This window comes from Anser anser, assembly GCF_964211835.1.
Source record: "Anser anser genome assembly, chromosome: 2".
Lineage (NCBI taxonomy): Eukaryota > Metazoa > Chordata > Aves > Anseriformes > Anatidae > Anser > Anser anser.
The window spans coordinates 86,917,457-86,937,482 of record NC_139721.1 but is presented as its reverse complement, the minus strand read 5'-3'; the positions used below and the strand labels follow the sequence as shown (position 1 = coordinate 86,937,482).

Here is a 20,026-nt window from a genome sequence, read left to right as displayed (position 1 = left end):
TACATTAGGAAATAAAAACTCTATCACAGACATCATCTCCAGAGTACTTCATGATACTCTTTTACCTTGCTGTGCTGAAATTAATGGAAAGGCAACTCTAAGATAAGAATACTTAAAAAATCTGTATTTCAGAGATGTATCATTTGACATCACAAAGTAAGGAGCTGTGCACAGATAGAACAGATAGGAAAATAAAAAGATAGAGACATAAATACACTCTATGCCGACTCACTCAACCTTGCGCACACAATAAATACTTCCAGAAGTCAAGTTGCCTGCACTTTTTGACAACTAAGAACTGTTTTAGGCAAGTTAAGTCATGAGTCAAATCACTCCAACTATGATCCTAATTTACTATTTGACTCTAAGAATTAACAAATACTGTTACTGTGAAAGATTGTGAGCAATATCACAATCTGCATGCCTAATGGCTAACAACGAGAGCAAGTAGAACCTAGAAATGCATGTGGTAAAGCATACACATTTTTAACATGCAATAGGAAAAAAAATCACTACAAACATTTTGATTTATAGTCTCCCAATGTTATCAAATGCTCTTCTTATGTAAATAAGTTTGATATGAAATTGCATTTTAAATACATTTAAAATTTTTAAAATACATTGCAAAGCGCTTACTTTGAATGCTACTGTTTGGAAGGTACAGAAATAAGAGTAAATCAATTATTTGATATTCTTCAGTGATTGACTTGACAAACATCAGTCATAAATTAGAAAGAAAATAGGCGTTACTCTGCTAGAATGTACTGACTGTATAGAGATTTCAGTTCAGCTAACATGAGAGTTCCACATTATGATTCTAATGTGCAATATTTTCTGTATCGGCTGCAAAATAAGACACCATCACAATAACAAGAATATTTTAAGCTTAAAGAAGTATGTACATGCAACAAGGTACTCAGGACACAACATTCTAATACTTGCCAACCCATTCTTTGATAGAGGTTTTTGACCTTGCTATCTGTTATGATTTTACTAATCATTTATTTACTCATAATTAAAGAACAAGGAAATAATACACTGTTTGCTAGTCACCTGCTTTTTATATTTTATTATTTATTATTTTTATAATAGTCATGTACAAGTGGACAAACTCCAAGGGCAGGTCACATTCAAACCCAATAATCCTGAACCTGGAATACTTGCTACTTAAATTGCTACACTAGTATTAACCAAATAGTATCGGCCATCCTCTTGAAATAAATCAGAAGTATTAAAACAGATGCACAAGGCCTCAAGAGCTGGTTGCATCTTTTTTATTAAATAATTTCCTTTCCTGTTTGTCTGCCATGCAGTAAAGTCTGCTGGCAGTATAACTTAACTTTGCTGTAAAAGAAATTGTCGTAGTCTTACATTTTCCATGATCTTTTGCCAGTAATTCTTATGTAAATCATTCACATCAGTCAAAGAGTTACATAAAAATCAGTTTTCACCAGGATGTCATTTATTTATTTATTTTAAGATCAGCTTTTTTGACAATTGTGTTTCTTTATTTTGTTTTACATCTTCCAAAATATAACAAGGAATTTACATCCTGAAAATTTAGGCAATTTGAATATAATTTGTATCATACCAAAGTAACATAGGACAAACTGCACCCATTTAAAATGAGGGCATGGCATTTGACTCCTCTGTATTTTAGCTACTATAGTTCTTCGTGTTATCTCATACATCTTAGGAGAAGAGCTGACAGAAGCTGGAAAGATGTGATAGAGATGTAAATGAGGCTACACCAACTAACAGAATACATCCTTTACCTTAATTTAAGTGGCAAATTATTGGTAGAATGACTTTTCAATACAATTTAAGTATTTGAATGATCAAGAGAAATTCTATGCCTCCAACCAATTTACTACCTACACACATCCACTGTGCTCATTGCTAAGGCAGGCAGCTATTCTTTCACACATTTTCTAGGTCTAATCTTCAGTAAAAACAATTTTTTAAAAAGAGGGTTTAGGGCAGGAGGTTAGTAGGAGGGAATGGTAAAATATTTTCTTCCATGTAATGGAAATGTAATCTTCTTTTAGCCACAGCATGCAAGTGCTGGGTTAACAAAATAGCACCACAGACATTCTGAAAACAGATTTCAGTGCAGACTGTCAATGAGCCACACATTTCAGTTGAAAAGGTACAGTAACATTGAAACCCATTAGATCTAGAAGAGAAAAATATTGACTGTAACCCCCCCCGGCAATAGAAAGAGAACTGGGCTATGTCCTGGGATTACTGATTAAAAAGATTCAGTTTTAACTTTCAGATTTGGTTAATTATTTGCAAATAACATTACTAATTATATTATCTACTTATTATATTATCTACTAATTATATTATCTATTATCTATTATTTATAAACCAAGCCCTAAGGTTATTTTGAAGAATGTGAAATGTTCTGTTTATGTCATATTCTTACAAATCACATACTTTTAATAATGTGCGTGCCTAAGGATGCATTGCTGATTAATTGCCGAAATGTTTTATTAGATACAATATCCATTAAGAAGCCTCCTAAAATTACAATGGGAATGGTATCCAGTTTCTCATATACCTTTTTCCAGTGGTTTTGTTTTTGCTCTTATGGAGTTCAAAACACCAAGACAGACAGACAATTTGGCAAGAAATCCTTAAATGAAACAATACTGATGATTCTGCCATGCCAATTTACATCAACCGTTATCTACCCTTAAGATGTGTCACCATTCTAAATACCACATAAAATCAGCCCATTAACTCCTTTAAGTTTAGATCAGTCAGTCAGAATTAAACTGTTTTTTTTTTTTCTTTTAAGATTAGCAACAGTTCCTTATATTCCTTGGTATAACAGGTAGAGAACATGGATCATGCCTTAGATGGAAAGAGTTGTAGTCTGTTGTTAACAGATAGAGCATAGTTAGAATGGAAGTTCAGTACTAAAATTTACTATTCTTTCGTATTATATTTTACTACAATAAAACTGATCAAGTTTTTATCTTAACTTTAGTATATTCCCTTTTGTAGTCAAAAATATAATAATATATGTCCTCACTATATTACACATCAATCAAGATAAAGTGTGTGAAAATCCAGTGAACAAACAAATAACTACAAATGACTTGCTTCAAGAGTTATCAGTCATTGTGATTATTGGACTGTGAGAAGGAAATGTCTGGTAGTAGTTGAAGCGCTCTGCTTGTGCAAGAACGTGGACCTGGCCTTTTCAGCTCTCCTAAAGAAAGCTGACCTCAACACAAGTCCACTACATATTGTTGAAAAGCATGGCACTGAGTATATGACAAATTGCAAAGGCCTCCTATTCCTATTATCTACTTTTCTACATATATACCTTTCAAAATGATGAAGAATCTGTATATAACAGATAGAGAAAATAAGGCTTATTTGCTAACACAATCATCAGCCAATATTATGGTACATTTGAACTGGCATTTTAAGGAGATTTTCCTGAGATTCAGTAGAGCTTATGCACTGCAGCCAAACATAACTGAGCCAGTATTTCCAATCATCTATCATTCGCTATCATGTGATGCTGATATCGCACAGTATTGAACACATACATGGTGAAATATTTAAGACCAAATTAATTCTTAGGAAAAAGAAAAAACATTAGAAACAATGATAATTAGAATGATTGTTTGCAGAATATCTGAAACAAAAACATTAAATACATCTCTAAATTACTACCCACTTTAAATGGATTTGGTGGAATGAATTGGAGCTATAAGCACAATAAGCCCTAGACCACTATTGCTGTTGACCTGAAGTAAGTATCTTGTGCTCCAACCAAGGCTGGTTGGTTATGTCACTGAAGAATATATTACACTAAGTATCTTTTCATTATAATGAAGATAGGGACATACTTGTTTGGGCCTAGGATGAAGAAGGAGTCACAAATCTTGTTAACACAAAATCTACCTTGTCTTGAATGAACTTGAACTAAAACTGGAGCATTTCTATTCTTACTGCCCAATTTGAGTAAGATCAGTCTGATTTTTAGAACCATCATTCACAACCGTTCTCAGAACACGTAGATTTTGGGGGTGATTAGTGGAAAGGAAAAGTCATCCCTCTGATATTTCACAGTGTAATAATTAATTTTAATCATACACCTCAAAATCAACAGTAGTATACTGATCCATCTTACAAGATTTTTTGAAAGAAAGGATGATTTTTAAGGATTTAGTATGCATTACTTCTTGGACTCGATTGGCTCTACAGTGAAGAAGATTTAGCCAGGCTCTTCTCAGCAGTGCTCAGTGCCAGGACAACAAGTAATGGGTACAAATTGAAGTAACCAGAAGTCACATTTAAAGGTAAGAAAAAAAACTGTTTTTCTGTAGGGGTGAGTAAACATTGGTACAGGTTGCAGCACCTGCCTAAACACAGCCCTGGGCAACCTGTTCTTGCTGACCCTGCTCTACTCTTCCCATTAGACTCTCTCTCTTCCTTATCCTCATCACAGGTCCTTTATTTTATTGTAACCAGTAACGAGATCTGAACACTAGCAGTTGTGGAAAAAATACAAAAGGGGAATTCCTTGCATAGTGGAACTCCTGAAAGAGTATGCAAACTGTAGCTAGCTTAACTTCATTACTAAAAGAGCTGTTCAAACCACTGAAAGAATGTTTTATCACTTCTCCAACATGAACTCCCTCAGCACGTTTACCACAACATCCTTCAGAGTGAAGAGTTGTCAGTTGAAGCCTTAATGGCATAATTCTTAGAAAAATATGACAAAGGCTTGTCAGTTAAGATTTGATTTTAATCTTTCTTACCTCCTTAATGCAAGAAATAGAATGTCAGTGTTTCAAATCTGAGTTACAAGACAGTATCTTTTGGTAGGTTATTAACAAGGCTTTTGCCTAAAGAGAAGCAAAATCTAATTCTGCTATTTTTCTTACACTGAACCCTTTTTTTTTTTTTTTTTTTTAAGATTCAAAGAATTCTTCCCAATAAAGTGGTATCACACCTCTGCTCACCACTGCTTTGAAAACTGGCTAGTATTAAAACCATAGATCAGTGAAAAACAGCAATGTGTTAAGTCAAAAGGACATGTCTGGTGAATGCTGCTGGAGTGAGTGCTAGGTCGTGCTTTAATTAAATTCCTCATTACTGATCTGAAGAAGAGCATAAAGAACATGCTAATGATATTCACATACCTAAATCGGAAGGTGCCATACAATCCAAACAACACAGAGAAATTTGGAATCAATGGGAGGAAAATCTCTTCATTCGGAAAATTTTTCATTATCTGGCAGTTGTTTTGTTTGTGTTTAAATCGAGTGTAGAAAAAAATTGAACTCTAGCATTTTTTGATGAGAAACTGAAAGCTGTTCTAATGCAAGATATCTCAGAGAAAGTGATGGTGACCAGCAAGTTACACAACATTTTTCAGTGCTGTTATATTCAGAGGCAGATGCAGCCTAGACCACAGTAGGGCGAGAAGGGTTCTTAGCATCATATAACTGAGACCCTGCATGTCCTAACAGAGCGCTAGTGTGCAGAGATTAACCTCCACCAAATCACAGAACCATTTAGACTGTGAAGGACCTCCAGAGGTCCACCTAGTCCAACCTCCACTGCCCTCTACTCCCTATCCACTGAAATTAAAATAAGTCTGCATCATAGTAGCCAAAGGGAAGAGTATGGGTATCAACAAAGGAACGGTATTGTACTACAGGTCATCTCTGGCAATTCAGTGGAGCTCTAAATCCACACCCGTTAATACCACACACTTGACAATAATTTTGTGTTAAAGAAAAACTGAACTAATGTAAAAATGACCAAGAAAATGGTTAACCTAAGGGTTAAAGTAATTGAGATGTAAGGACAATATTAAAAAAAAAAGCCTACATTTAGAATGACAATACCAAACTGTTCAAGTGGAATACAGATTTTCAACATCCTTTTTCACCCTACAGAGGAAGCATGAGATACTTTTAGGAATGAATTGTTTGTCAAAGTGATTGAACTCTATCATGAGAAATGCTATGGAAATTATAAGAAAGTATTTTCAAGGGTTGGGTTAAAAAAAAATCACATTATTTCCATGCACCTTATGTAAGTATATGTTTAAAGTTACAGGATCAAGACAAAACCAAACATGAGCATCTTTAACTATCAGAGAATAAACAGAGCCTCTATATTTCTTTATCAGATCATTATGTTTTCTATTTATCACTAAAATTGATGGTGAACTTTTAGCTCCACTAAAGTCAAAGGTAAAACATGCTGTCCCTTTCCTTTTTAAAACTTTCTGAAAGTGTTAATTCGGATGAAATACCAAATCGGGCACGAGAAACAATCAAAAGATGCCTGTTTTTTTCCAAAGATATTAAGCAAAGATCCTAATTCAGTTTACTTTAGGAATTCCCACTTGAAAAAAATTAAATCTGAAATACCCTAAAGCGCATGACAGTTTTACCAGTATTCACAATAATATACACCTTTACCCTTAATTTGATGGAAAAATAATTTATGAAGGAATTAAATACGCATGCTTTTTTTTAATCAATTATACTGATTTAATAGATGTATGTTTACTTTTTCTTTACACAAATAATAAAAAAAATTTTGAAATTTCTTACCAGCTACAGTTTAAGCAATTTCCTTCATGTTACAGGAATGTGATTTGTGCTTAATTCTCCTTAAGCAGGAGCTAAATTTCTATAACCTTTGCAATTCTGTTAATGCTTTTTCCTAATCAGGAATCTTAATGAATTTCTCTTTCTACTACTAAATTACATGGATCTGCACCTGATTATGAGAGAACGTACTAAATGAAATAGAGTGTAAATGAACATTCATTTAACCTTAACACTACTTGGAAACCATAGATGTCACAGATGAATAACAAGTGTTCAAAGCTTCAACCTTCTTTGTCTAAAACTGCTGAAGTCACTATTAAGAAGAAACACAATGAAATAGTGATAGGATTTGCAAGACTATGGAACTGTGACCAAATTATTATTTGTTCTTCTCTGAGAAGCTACAGACCACTGATCATGTAACATACCATGATGGGGATGGGGAGCTGGATGTGGCCTTCGCTATCCATGAGGAAATGGTTGGCGACCTGCTACGGAGCTTGGATGTGCGCAAGTCGATGGGGCCGGATGGGATCCACCCGAGGGTACTGAGAGAACTGGCGGAGGAGCTGGCTGAGCCGCTTTCCATCATTTATCGGCAGTCCTGGCTATCGGGGGAGGTCCCGGTTGACTGGCGGCTAGCCAATGTGACGCCTATCTATAAGAAGGGCCGCAGGGCAGACCCGGGGAACTATAGGCCTGTCAGTTTGACCTCAGTGCCGGGGAAGCTCATGGAGCAGATTATCTTGAGGGTCATCACGCGGCACTTGCAGGGCAAGCAGGCGATCAGGCCCAGTCAGCATGGGTTTATGAAAGGCAGGTCCTGCTTGACGAACCTGATCTCCTTCTATGACCAAGTGACGCGCTTGGTGGATGAGGGAAAGGCTGTGGACGTGGTCTACCTTGACCTCAGTAAGGCTTTTGACACCGTTCCCCACAACATTCTCCTCAAGAAACTGGCTGCTCGGGGCTTGGACTGGCGTACGCTTCGCTGGGTTAGAAACTGGCTGGATGGCCGGGCCCAGAGAGTTGTGGTGAATGGAGTCAAATCTGGTTGGAGGCCGGTCACTAGTGGAGTCCCCCAGGGCTCGGTACTGGGGCCGGTCCTCTTTAATATCTTTATTGATGATCTGGATGAGGGCGTCCAGTGCACCCTCAGTAAGTTTGCAGATGACACCAAGCTAAGTGCGTGTGTCGATCTGCTCGAGGGCAGGAAGGCTCTGCAGGAGGATCTGGATAGGCTGGAGCGATGGGCTGAGGTCAACTGCATGAAGTTCAACAAGGCCAAGTGCCGGGTCCTGCACCTGGGCTGCAACAACCCCAAGCAGAGCTACAGGCTGGGAGATGAGTGGCTGGAAAGCTGCCTGGCCGAGAAGGACCTGGGAGTATTGGTGGATAGTCGGCTGAATATGAGCCAGCAGTGTGCCCAGGTGGCCAAGAAGGCCAATGGCATCCTGGCCTGTATAAGAAGCAGTGTGGCCAGCAGGTCGAGGGAAGTGATTGTGCCCCTGTACTCGGCTCTGGTGAGGCCGCACCTCGAGTACTGTGTTCAGTTTTGGGCCCCTCGCTACAGGAAGGACATGGACGTGCTCGAGCGAGTCCAGAGAAGGGCGACCAAGCTTGTGAGGGGTCTGGAGAACAAGTCTTACGAGGAGCGGCTGAGGGAGCTGGGCTTGTTCAGCCTGGAGAAGAGGAGGCTCAGGGGCGACCTCATCGCTCTCTACAGTTACCTGAAAGGAAGCTGTAGAGAGGTGGGGGTTGGGCTATTCTCCCACGTGCCTGGTGACAGGACGAGGGGGAATGGGCTAAAGTTGCGACAGGGGAGTTTTAGGTTGGATGTTAGGAAGTACTTCTTTACCGAAAGGGTTATTAAGCATTGGAACGGGCTGCCCAGGGAGGTGGTGGAGTCACCATCCCTGGAGGTCTTTAAAAGACGTTTAGATGTAGAGCTTAGGGATATGGTTTAGTGGAGTACTTAGTGTTAGGTCGGAGGTTGGACTCGATGATCTTGAGGTCTCTTCCAACCTAGAGAAATCTGTGAATCTGTGAATACCAAAATTTAACAGATGCAGACAATTAAAAAGTATCGTGTTGCGGAATTTTCAGATCACCCAAGGAAGACCATGTTGAAGGATAACGTTACCTTTTTCCAAAATATACCATGAAAATGGAAGTCTGTGCATTAAATGTTAATCAGACATCAATCAAAAAGGCTCTCCAATAACAGGGTAATACAGAATATTTAAGATGTGATTTCACTAACCTGGTTTAACTTTTAGGGGTATGCCTTAGTATAGATAGATTTTCTCTTTTATGCTTTTAAAGTAAATATTATAACAAAACAGCAAAGTTTCAGCAACCCAAACTACCTCAGAATAAGCAGAATGAAACAATGCAGTGGAGTGCAGGGTCTTCATTTGACTTCTGTATTTCATAAGGTAATGATTTAACTCTGCATCACTTGCTCACTGCAACTTAAAGGTGTTCCTGTCTTTTATACATATCTATACTGTTGTGGTTTAACCTGGCCAGCAGCTAAGCACCACACAGCCATTCACTCACCCTCCCACCCTCATCCCTCTCTGGGATGGGGGAGAGAAACAGGAAAGTGAAGCCTGTGGGTTGAGATAGAGACAGTTTATTAAGACAGGAAAATAATAATGTGTACAAAACAGGTGATGCACAATGCAATTGCTCACCACCCGCTGACTGATGCCCAGCCTATCCCCGAGCAGCCAGCCCCCCCACCCCGGCCAGCCACCCCTATATATTGTTTAGCATGACGTCAGATGGTATGGAATACCCCTTTGGCCAGTTTGGGTCAGCTGTCCTGGGTCTGTCCCCTCCCAGCTCCTGCTGCACCCCCAGCCTGCCCGCTGGCAGGACAGAGCGAGAAGCTGAAAAGTCCTTGGCTTGGTGTAAGCACTGCTCTGCAACAATTAAAACATGAGCATGTTATCAGTGCTCTTCTCATCCTAATCCAAAACATAGCACCCTAGCAGCTACTAGGAGGAAAATTAACTCTATCCTAACTGAAACCAGGACATATATGTATATATGGTTTAGTGAAGGACTTGTTAGTGTTAGGTCAGAGGCTGGACTAGGTTATCTTGGAGGTCTCTTCCAACCTAGATGATTCTGCGATATATATATTTTTTCATATATATATATATACACACACACACACACACTCAAACATACAAATACTAACACTAACAAGAATTTTCCAGTGTAATAAATCAGTTTTCTTTCTAACTTGGAAGTTATCTGTATAAATAACATTCCATAAACACCTGAATTAATATAACCAAACATACCACAACATGTTTCCTTCTGGTCCCTACTAAACTGAACACCAACCTTTTACAATTTGTAGGGTGGGGAAAGTGGGTACTGAGAATGACTGTGTTGTGCCTGGAAAACAAAACAAGCTCCTTAATTTGTAACTTAAGGAAAAAAAATAGCAACAACAAAAAAGGGTATGTAAATTACCCCCTTTCTCAACCATAAAAGATGATTATAAATCACTTGTTAGGAACCTTACCTGTAATACATAATCACTTTTTAAAAACATAATTTCAGTGTTACTTGAAAACAGTAGCAAATACATTATAGAAGGATTTTTGAGATGGATGGATTTTATTTTCCCTTAAAACACTTCAGTTGTAATGTTCAGGCAGCTGTCAATTATTGGTGAGAACATAAGCTAGTTGGGTTACAGAAGCAGTGAAGGTATGTTTCTACAGCAAAAATGCATGTATCTAAAGCCTTGAGTAGTTGCCAGCTCAGAGGTGTTTACATTCTACCCTCATCTGCATCACTGACCTTCTGTTTCTCCACTAAATCCCATGCATCTGTTCTTAAAGCAATATATTATCCATGCTTTTTGCTTTATCTGTATAAACCCACTCCCTTACTGCCTTTGAAAATAAAACTAGACATTCTCCCTGAAAATGTGGTGTCTCAACCCTCACCTCCATAACAGCCACGATTGTAAGATGTATAAATCGTCTTGGATCACAGAATCATCTAGGTTGGAAGAGACCTCCAAGATCACCTAGTCCAACCTCTGACCTAACACTAACAAGTCCTCCACTAAACCATATCACTAAGCTCTACATCTAAACGTCTCTTAAAGACCTCCAGGGATGGTGACTCATCATACATATGGGTAAAATGTATTTTATACAAGTTTTATTTTAGCTCTAGAAATCCAAAGTAAGAACAATTTTGTATCACACTAGGAATGATCCCAAGAATAACTGTTTATTATGAAACTTAGCAATTCAGATTTACACTACAGGACCTTATCAGCTGCCAATATTAAGCATAAATCTTTTAAATAGGGATTACACATGCTTGTCAATGGCAGAGCAGAATATTAAACCCTTTATGCAAATGCATTTTTTTTTTTTCCAAATTTGGATGATGTATGAGCCTGCCTTTGAAAACAATTACTTTTATGTATCTGCTTGCTTCTCTTGAAACATGAGGTGCAGTTGAATTCAGAAGGGCTAAAGAGAGGAACAAGAATTTATACAATTAGGCTACTGGTTTCTACTTTGCAAATAGCAACAACTATTTCACTGATGCCACACAGAATAGAGAAGGGCTGAACACTGAGTGTTCCAGCTAAGGCCCCAGGAGGAGTTTTAGGAACTAAAACATGAACTAAAATCCCCTGCATACTCTGAAATCAAAGTATGACATGAGTGAAAAAAAAGTTCCTCACTGCAACTATCTTCACAAAAATGTAAAATTGCTTATGCATAGATCATTGGTTTAATTCAATTTAAAAAAGGTAATAAAAGGTAAGTGAGCATTTTGGCATGCATTTTTTTCAACTTATATATATATATATATATATATAAAATTTTCAACAACAAATGAAAAAATCAGACATAGATAGTACAGGACCTTAATGGAAGAGCAGTTTGTGGGATTGTATGATCACTCCTTACAAGGGAATCTACCCTTACAAGAAAAAAAAGAATCCAAACACAGTATGAAGAAACAGTTCCACCAGGGCAAAGTGTGCTGTCAGTCACAGCAAGTTAAGAAAAGCTAAGAGCCACTATGGTGCTAAAAAACTGTGCTAGCGCTTGCACTCTGGAGAACTGCACTGATGTTGGCCAAAGTGAGCAACAAAGGTATGATGAGGAAATGTCAGCAGCAGTGGGTGAGGGTGGGGTATGAGTGAGTCCTCACAGGGTGATGGGAAGGAAAAGAAACTGAGGAGGAGACCAGAGTTCAGGAAGGGAGTAGAGAAATTTCCTTTAAGAAAGGTTGGGAATCATTGCTGCAGAAGGCAGTTAAAGTGACAAACGTACATATAAGAAACACCTGTCTGAGCCTGCAGCAAGCCTAAAAGGAACAGACTGCCACATTTATTTCTGAAATAGTAGCACAAGGTCTCCAGAATAAAAAAAAAAAAGTTTTGTAGAAAAAGAAGAAACACGAAAGAAGAAAAGTTTTTGTAGAGAAGAAAAAAACATGCCTGAGCAGACGAGCAGATATTTATAGACTGTTGTTAAAGATCGGTGATTCTCCTATTAGCCCACACGTGCTTCAAGTGTGAAGAAAGGTGAGAAGAAAGAGTGAGACATCTCCCTGTCCACAATTTAACAACAATTTAAACGTGAGGAAAAACATTAGGGTTTATCTCTTTTGTAAAAATAATCCCGTATACTCCTGAAAGACACAGGAACACAACAGTAACCCCTAACTAGCCCTTCTTTTGAAGATGACATATTATTTAAACAGACAGCCTAAAATAAAAATGTCTAAATCTTTATATTCGTTTCATTACACCGTATGAAACTTGAAGCATATCTCAGTTTCACCCCTTCAAAGTGCTGCGTGGCTGGAAATTCTGGGCAGCAGCTGTCTTCTCACTTACAACTTAATTCTGTTCCCAGTTTGAACTCCGGAAGCAATTAGGATAAAACTTCTGGCTACTGACCAGCAAGATGATTTGTCAAGGGTTGTTAGTATCCACTATTTTTTTTTCCCCCTAATACCAACAATTTCTAGACAAATAGATTGCTCAGAAATGCCTACAGTTTTAGAAGAAGCTATTCTAGCGAACATGTTTTATTTGAATTAATTTCTGCTGTCTCTCTCTCTGCTTGAGGAAAACTATAACTCACAACATTTGAAACATTCAGATCTATTATTGAGCTACTCATTAATACAGATTTCAGTCTTGGTTTAAAGATGAGTACAAAAACAGAGACATAGGGAAAGAAAAAAAAAGAACTGACGACTCCAGCCTTAACCATCAAATGGATGCAGCCACTTCTTTTAAATTCCTGTGACACACTTTGTGTCTAGTTTCTGCTTCTTCCCCTGTCAGATCAGGTGCCAAGAAGCCATTCATTTTGTTCATTACAGCTTCTGTATCACTTCAGATTAGAGTTTGCAGGTTTTGATTAAGCCTATTCTTAGTGCTTCTAAATCAAACCTGTGTGTTTGATTTTCATTTTGTTCAGAGGAGCACAGTAGCGGGATTTTATAGGACATCCCTACTACCTCCTACAATAAACCTGACACTAAGACCTCTCCACAGAAATAATTTGAAAACCAACGCAATTGTTAAAACACAATCATGTCCATGCATTTCTTTCATTGCAGCTCAGAAATAAATGTCAAAGATACACTAGATGAAAACCAGTATGAAACAGTATCAAAATGTTATCTCCACCTTCTTAATGCATTTGAAAGCATATATGCAATAGTCAACTGCTACTTATTGCACGAGGATTCTTCCTCTCTGCATTAACGAACAGCAAAGAAATTACAAACTTCTTACATGTCACATATGTGAATTAAGCTGTAACTCTACATTTTAACAGATATCTTGGAGGCTAGACTCTTACACCAGTGTCATCCACCACACAACTATTTTTTTTTTCCTGTTCTCACAGACAGGTGTTCATTGTACTGCTGCAGCCTACTCATGTCGTTCTTACAGCCACATCTGACCCAGCCCTCCCAGCCCACTCTTTAGCAAAAATCAGCTTAAAGGCACCATCAGCCTCTCTCAACCACAAATATACCTAAACATGCTAGACATGAGAAGCTGAGCAGTTTATTTTCCTTTTAGCCACAAATAATCCTAACATCCTGAAGGCCATGTTCTGAGTATGAGGTCTATGTATCACAATATCTCAGCTTTCTGGAAAAGCTCTTGTTTTTTTTTCATTTGTTTGTTTTTCTTTCAAGTACTGTATCTTTTAAATTAAAATCAGTGTTGTGCAAATAATATCTCCAATAAGTAAAATAAGGTGTGAAAAATAGTCAAAAAAAAAAGGGGGAAGGGCTCCCTGAGAACAAAGTAATAAAAAGTAATAACAGCATCAAGCTGATTCAATCGCACACTACAGCGACTGACTTGTAATACATTTTATAAAGCTGAGTCAAAGGTTACTGCTGGGTTGTACAGTTTTCCTCAGAAATAACCTTGTTGTTCAGTCTGAAACATGACAGCTGTTTCTGAATGAATAAGCACCATTCTAAGCTGTGTCCTTTGCTGCATTTATGGGCTTTCTTTGTATAGAAATATGTATAAAGCATTCTTCTCATCTTCTCTTCCCATCTGATAATCTCTTTGAAAGGTATGATCTTTGGGCTCTCACTGCTCTCCTCACATGCCAAGATCTCTGTGCATTTGGCCAGGCATTATAATAGTCTCCTTACTTCATCTTGAGTTTTCGTTTGTTCCCCCCAAGTATTTCACATAAATTTTTCTGCCTGAGAATTTGAAATGCACCATCATTTCACTTATGGTTGTTCCCACCTCAGCCTTGTACTATCATTGCTTCTTTAAACCAAACTCTTTCACCCACGTGGGTTACAAGGATATCTGTTCTTTCTACATGCGCTCTGTGCTGCTCCTTCCTGTTGTCTCCATTTAATTGCTGCGTTGGTAAATAATTCAGCCAGTGTCAAGCCTAGAACTGGTTTAATTAGTTATTTTTCCTCTGTCCAGGAAGTAAAATTTTCTGTGTGAATAACTTAATCCCTGTTAGGGAATGAAGGAAAGGGTGATGTCATCTAAGAAGCTAAGTGCTGATATCAATCAATCCTGTGACCTAATTACAGGCCCATTAAAATTGACACAGAATACAGAAAATAGAGATGTGGTCTGTGTATTGCATGTGCTTCCTTCCTGGTTTTCCCCTTTTCCCCTCAAGTTAATTGTTTGCTATCTATAGATGGGTGGTATGTTATCTGAAGAGCTGGGACTGATCTTCTTCAGCATTTGAAAATGGATCCATTAAAAACAAGCAGAAAAATTCCACTGAGTGTGGGCCAGACCCAGGCACTGTAAATTTAGAGTATTTGGAAGAAATAAAATTCCCTATTTCCATTCAGACAGCCTTGCAGGTTAATTTAAGCACTGTTCCATTTGAACTTGACCATCTTTTAAAAAGAATCTCATTTCACTGTGAGAAAAATAACCATTTTCTCTCCTTCTGAAAAGGCATTCTTTCTTCATGAATGTTTTGAAAGAGTTACACTGCACTATTTATCAGTTTCATAAATATTGTGTGAAAATAAAAAACAGGAAGAAGTAGGAATAAAAGATCAAAGACAATTCAATACTTGCTTGGAAAAATAATTCATATTGATAGCAAACTAACAGGATTAGCAGAACACAAGTAATAAAATATTGGGTGAAAGCTAGCACTTGTGCATTTGTAAGTTCTATTTTTCAAGTGCTGTGTTAGTGAAATGTGTTAAGCTGCATCCCCATGTGTTCCAACAGGGAAAAAAAAGTATTTTTGTTCTCTTCCTGGAATTCCACAGAAGAGGTTAAAAAACTGACAACATTGAGTGATACAGACCCAGTGAAAACTGGCAACAAACATCTGAATTGCAGTGTCCTTCTGGATCTGTTAGATTTTGAATATTCATATAAAGAAAATCAAACGCCATGCAAATACAAATAGCAGTTTAGCAGGCCCTGGAATTAGCCAATTATAATCAAACTCCAAGGTAAGAGGTGACTGACCCCCGCTGATTGGATCACATGGAATGCATGTTTTGCATGCAAGAAGCAAAACCACCTTTTCCTCAGCTGCTGCTCGAAACAGGATGGCTTCTGCAGCTGAACACCCACCATGGCCTGTGCCACATCGCTGAGCATCGGGGGCCCCATGATGGGCCATGGGCCACAGCACACGGGGCTCCTCAGTGGGACCTTCCCTCATACCCTGGCGCCACGTTGGCCCCAGTGTGGGGCATCCCTGCTGCCCCTGCATGAGGAGATGCCTCCCAGCCACTGCATCGCGAGGCTGGCAGCTCAGCCACTTCCGTCAGGAGACTGCGGTGACAGTTTCCACCGAAGTAATAAACTCAGTGCTTTTAAAACTTCTGGATCCTCTGACTGCTACATTTCACATACAACTCTGTCATTCTATTGCTGCAGCCTCAGACTAGGAAACATGAGCCACCAAATTCATACAGAAAAATATGATGAGCAGTCAGAAGTTTTCCTTATCGCCCTAAAAGTGATCATACAGTTTATATGGAAAGAAACAGGAAGATGCATACAAAATACCTATGTTTTGTGGTTAAAAAACAAAAAAAAAAAAAAAAAACAAAAACAAACCACTGGTTGCATAAAAGAAAACGACAGATTTCAACTAAATCAGCTTCTAGTCAAAATGGAGCACAACAACGACTGATGTTTTGATCTCATGTTTAGAAATTTATCTCAAAATCCTCCTAACATATTTGCATTACATGCTTGAATATCTGCTGTTTTCCAACACGAGTTTTGTATTCTAGTTGTTATGCAATTAAGATAAAGTTTCCTGATCAGCATAATCAGCCTGAAGTGATCCCCAAATAATTTTTGTTCTTTAAGTCATACAGGGTGATAATTTCTCATCATCTGCTTCTGCATTTTACATCATTAGCTCTAATGTAATCTAATCCTTTCATAGCTAAGCAAACTGTTCATCTGTTTACACTTGTTTTTTAAGCCACAAATGTGAATTTTGAAAATAGTTTTTTCAACTATTGTTTCAATTCTTGGAAATTGCTATAAGTCGTTTTTCTGCTTTATCAATTGTCAGTATATCAAAAAATCATCTCACAAAAGGGAGCCTAAGCATTCAGAGAGTCTCTGAACTCCAGTTTTCAGAGAACATGTTATGTTCTCTGAAACAGACACCTGTTTCAGAGTGTCTGGGACACGGAAACATGATTTAGAGTTTTACACATGGAATAAACATATTAGCTACACAAAAATGTTTCAGTCAACAGCCAGTACAGAGCTTCTGTAAGGCAACAGTAACATGCTTCAGGTTGATTAAGAATAAGAAACGCTTAACTGCATTTGAAAGTTTCCATTTACTTCAATAAGGTGTATCAAATGATTACAGAAGACTGTTCTAAGAGCATCAGTATGAACTACTTTAATTCTTTGCACTGTTTGCTAAAGAAGGCCTATGCAATCTCTATTAAATGAGAACTTCAAATAACTATGAAAATCTTTTTTAAAAGTCTAGTACGAAGACTCTGAAGAAGGACACGCATACCCACAGAAAGAACAATTTTTAACTACAAAACTGCAGTCTCTCTTACCACAATTACTATATAACACGAAGGCTCTTACATGGGAAAGTCATAGTCCTCTCTGAGGACAAAAGGACTATCTTCACCATGGAAATTACCATTATCAAGCAATTCAAATTCACTTGGGTAACCTGACCGTAACACAGTACTTTCAAGGGTCTAGAACGTTGAACTGCAGATTAAATATACCACTCAAAGTCCACTTGAAATCACAAGATAACCTGGCCATTGCATAACTCTACAAAATGACAGAAATGTTGAACTGAACATGATTGAGTACGCCAACATGTTGAATGAGAAAAGGCAGATGTGTTTTGTTTTCATTCTCCCTCAAATTATATATCATTTGTCTGGTGCTTTACAATTAACTCTCTGTCCACAACTGAAAATGAAGATTTGTATAAAGGCTTAAAAACTAATAGCCCAAACTGTATTGGGATGTTGAGGAACAAAGCTAGACAGAAATACATCACCTCCAAATATATAGAGATTAAACATTGTTAAATATTTTACTTACTGTCTCGCTTCAGCAGACCAAGTAGAACAGAGTTTATCTAAAATATTTAAATGATTTAATATAAAAATATTGCCTTACTATGCTTCTGAAAGCTACATATATTTAACACTGATACTATGAGCTTCCATACTTAAACTACAAATCAAACCATCTGTGAGACAAATTGTGCCCTGAGGAACAAGTATATATCTCAATGGGAGTCACGAAAAGACAATACAGATTTTTCATTTATCAAAAAGCATTGTTCTGAAATGTCACTGGCATATATGTAGAGACTCATCTAAAGTTCAAAACCAATTTAAAATTCTTTTTTTTCCTGATACAAAGTTTAGGTGCGTTTCCAAATAAGAGAATATTAGAATATTAGAGACTGTTACACATGTGAAAATACATTTACTGATTTCTCTTTGGTCATTTATTACAGTATTTCAAATACTGCTTCTCTAAGGAAACAAGATTGGCATAAAAAGAGAGGCACTTGTGGTTACAAATGTTAGGAGGAAAAAAAAAATGCTGTGGATGTATTTGTTGTAAATAATACTATACCGAGATAGCTTAGAGAACTCATCTTACAGTCTCCAAAGACTACAAACCTGTTATTGAGCACCTAAAAAGCAAAGCAAAAAGAAAGGAGCCTAGAGACCAACTGCCTCAGACAGGTAGGTAGTTTTTAAAGGAGGCTGAAATAAGGCCATTGAGGGAAGAGGAAACTAACAGGTTTTTTTTATTTATTTTTTTAAGCAGAAAAAATATTTTTAGCCAAAACGTATGTATCATAGGAGAGGCTTGTATTATTTAATGGTCCATGAGATGGACGTTTTGGTTAGTGACATAGTCATGTGGTCTTTCAGTCAAGTGAAAAATTAAAACTGCACAGATCTGACAGAAACACGGACAAGACACAGTCTATGCTAGAGAAATACACCTTCAGTAAAAAGAAACAAAATTCAGGTGATATTGAAGGAATCAAAAACAGCTCAGTGTTACAGTTGTGGAAAAATGCCTCCTTTAAGAGAGAAAGTTGTCCTTTGAAACTAAATGTATTGAAGCAAAGCAAAAACTACAGTTGAAAAGGGTTCCAGAAAAGTTAATCTAGATATAAATATTTCCTGAATGTAATCAAAATAATGGTTTCTGGGCAACAGTATTTTTGACTGTATGCAGAATGTTATTTCTTCTGTCTTTTTTTAGGTTAAAGCTCCTGAATAAGGTAAGTGATAACAAGACCTAAAATGAAATTAGCATCAGATCCATTTATTTAGTACTCCCCAGACTTTGGTGGTACATTTACAGATGTGGAATCCAACCTACTGACTTCAAACAATTCTTGTAATTGATGAATAGTGTTAAATCAGATGGTTTTGAACTTGCAGAAAGACAATGATGAATTTTCTTAGTATATCCTCCATTACTCAGTCTATGTACTGATGACTTTGTTGTCTCCCCTATTGAGTTATTTGTAATTTATTTCGATATCACACTTTTCATTGCATCTAGCTGACAGAAGCACTTCTTGTACCTACTTAGAACACAGCTATCCATATTGCATACAAAATGGAAAGAGCTTATAGCTTTTTCCAGAACACTCTTATTTGGAGATTTTTCACAGTAACTACGGCACAGGGAAAAAGCTGTTAACTGTGAAATCAGAAAGAATATAGTCAGATGCAAACCAAACAACCTGCACGTTCTATCTCATTTCCTAGATAGAAAGATAGCATCTGATAAAAGAAAAATTTGCAACTAAATATTTCCCCATACTTATCAAAAATAGTGTATTTTGGAGTTTCCTTTCAGATCAAGCTACATCTGGAGATGTGAGAAAGCCACTAATGTTCAAATTACTTACCAGTACTCTTATACACAGAAGCAAGATGAGTAAGCAATTAAAAGCATTTCTAAAACAAACATACCTCAAAGACATCGGTGTCTTAATTTTTCCAGAGAATGACTACATCCACTGCCTTTTTGTCTTCTGGTCTTGAATTTGTTGTGTAGCCTAGGAAAAATAAATCTCAGCTTACTTTCAAACTGAAAGCATAAGGCTACACACAAGGAAGAAAAAACGTAATAGCATTTCTGTTAATTCCTTTGTAATCCTACCTCCTTATCTTAAGCAAATAAATCTCACAAAAGGATTGCCTTATTAAAAGAGAATTAGAAAACTGAATGTCATCTGTGCAGGGAGACATTCTCTTAAAAGGCAATCCACAAGCAAGCTCATAAATAGGGCACTATATAAAAAAACCTTTCTATCAGGCAATCCTTAGCAGATTTTCAATGGATATGTATACAACCATGATTTCACAAATTCCTAAAATAA

The 20,026-nt window shown here is 37.4% G+C and overlaps 1 protein-coding gene across 14 annotated transcripts in view; it reads right to left on the bottom strand.

Moving 5' to 3' along the window:
- CDH18 (cadherin 18) overlaps nucleotides 1-20,026 on the bottom strand; it is a 543,479-nt gene that overhangs the window by 309,010 nt on the left and 214,443 nt on the right. For all 14 annotated transcript variants that reach the window (XM_083824886.1, XM_083824887.1, XM_083824897.1 and 11 more), the window contains one exon: nucleotides 19,617-19,702. The gene's annotated coding sequence lies outside the window, so the exon portion shown is untranslated. The remainder of the gene's footprint in view (nucleotides 1-19,616; nucleotides 19,703-20,026) is intronic.